Genomic DNA, 2,182 nt, shown 5'->3' with positions numbered 1-2,182 from the left:
TTACTGTATCTGTGAGAAGAGTCATTGAGAAGTTAATTTTAATTAGTCAATACCAGAGCAGCTGCTGACTGTGGAATAGACCATGAATTACTCATGTAAAAGTTCAAACTGATGCTGAAAAAAATGAAAACTAGTCAACAAGAACCAAAATACAACCTTGAGTCTATTCCACCTGAATTTAAGAATCATCTCAAGAACAGGTTTGAGGCATTGAACACCAATGATCGAAATCCAAAAGAACTGTGAGGTGACATCAAAGAGATCCTCTATATAGAGTGAAAGGACATTTCAAAGACAGAAAAGAAGGGAGCTCTGGTGGCCTAGTGGCAGGAAGCTGCACTGCGATCCCAGAGGTGCACAGTTCAAATCCACTAGATGTTCTGCTGGAGAAGGAGGGACAATCTCCTCCTGTACCAGTCAGATATGATTTGATAGTACACACACAAAAATAAAACAATAAAAATAATTTTTAAAAAGACAGAAAAGAAAGAAAAAACCAAAATGGATGTCAGAAGAGACTGAACATCGCACTGAAGTGTCGTGAAGCCAAAACAAAAGGAAGAGATACTGAAAGAAAAGAAGTAACTGAACAGAAGATTTCAAAGGGAAGCTTGAGAAGACATAGTAAAATATTATAATGAAGAACACCCACGGAGGGTCAGCTATGAGTCAGTTCTGACCTGACAGTAAAACAATAACTCATTGCCTTCAAGGAAGCTAGTGGTATTTCAGTTAAGATCCATTTTTATCAAGTATAAATCCAAACCATTCTGTGAAAAGTTGCTTTCCTGTGTAAAAAGTAATAACTGTGCCAGGGTTCTCGTCCTTTCAAGCAGTCATTCTTATCACCACAATGACTCCAACTCTGCAGTACTCCCTTTTGCTACTGACTTACACCTTCCATGACAAAAAAAAGATGTTCAGAATAAAATGAAGAGAAAAGAAATGGAAAAAAGCTAGTGTGTTCCTGGAACGGAGGATTCTGAGTTATGTATTCGTATCCTAGGAGGTGGTATTACAAAAGCATTCTACCAGGAAAGCTGTTCTAGAAAAATTCCAATGACAGTGCTGCTGAAACTTGTTTCTGAAGGAGACAATATCCCAGATGTCTTAAGACTTGTCGAGTATCTTAATGAATGGCTTCAGATCATCAAACCATCTATCAATGACTCTATATCATCTGCCTTACCATGGAAAATATCAGGTTCCTGGAAACGGCTGTTTTGGCAGTGGTCTTCCTTCTGCTCTTTTCTGACAGTTTTCGTTTGGGAACATGGCTCAAAACACTTACCAGCATCTGCTGATGAATCCTCTATAGAAAATTTATACTGAGAATGTATTACAAAGCAAGTATTTACTTTAAAAAAAAAACTAAAAGGATAAAGGATTAACAGAAGATCGTTCTGTCATATTTTACATACAACAAATGTAAAGTTTGTGAAAGAAAATGATTTTGTTTTAAAAGGAAATGAATGTAAATTTGTGTTTTATTGACTCTGCAGAGGCATTTGACTGTGTGGATCATAGCAAACTATGGCTAACAATGAGAAGAATGAGCACACTTTTTTGTGCTCCTGAGAAACCTATACCTACACCAAGAGGCTGTTGTGCAAACAGCAAGGGAACACTATAGTGTTTAAAATTAAGAAAGGTGTACTTCTGGGGTGTGTCCTTTCTCCATACCTACTCAATATACATGCTGAGCAAATTATTCGAAGAATTGGACTCTATGAAGAGGAATGTGGCGTCAGGATCATTGGAAGACTCATCAACAATCTGCGTTATTCAGATGACACAGCCTTACTTGCTGAAAGCGAGGAAGACTTGAAGTGCTTGCTGCAGAAATCAAAGACTACACACAGCTTTTAAGAAGGATTGCATCTCAACATTAAAAAAAATTTTTAATTTTCACCCCTGGACTGATAGGCAATATTGCAAATAGAAGGAGAAAAGATTTAAACTATTAACAACATCATCTTACTTGGATTCACAAACAATTCACTTGGTATTTGGAGTCAGGAGATCAGAAGATGTATTGGACTGGGAAAGTCTACAATTAAGGACTTCTCCAAATTACTGAAGAGCAATGATGTTAGTTTTAGGACTAAGGTGTCCCTGACTCATGTCTTGGACTATTCAATCACTTGCTATGCATCTGAAGAGCTGGATAATGACTAAGCAT

At 37.2% G+C, this 2,182-nt stretch overlaps 1 pseudogene; it reads left to right on the top strand.

The window, feature by feature from the left end:
- The first annotated feature begins 702 nt into the window (after window positions 1-702).
- LOC102870007 lies at window positions 703-1,255 on the top strand (annotated as a pseudogene).
- The last annotated feature ends 927 nt before the right edge of the window (window positions 1,256-2,182 follow it).

This window comes from Elephantulus edwardii, unplaced genomic scaffold, assembly GCF_000299155.1.
Source record: "Elephantulus edwardii isolate Elephantulus edwardi_28Jun2011 unplaced genomic scaffold, EleEdw1.0 scaffold00094, whole genome shotgun sequence".
Taxonomy (NCBI): domain Eukaryota; kingdom Metazoa; phylum Chordata; class Mammalia; order Macroscelidea; family Macroscelididae; genus Elephantulus; species Elephantulus edwardii.
This window is presented reverse-complemented; position numbering and strand designations above follow the sequence as displayed.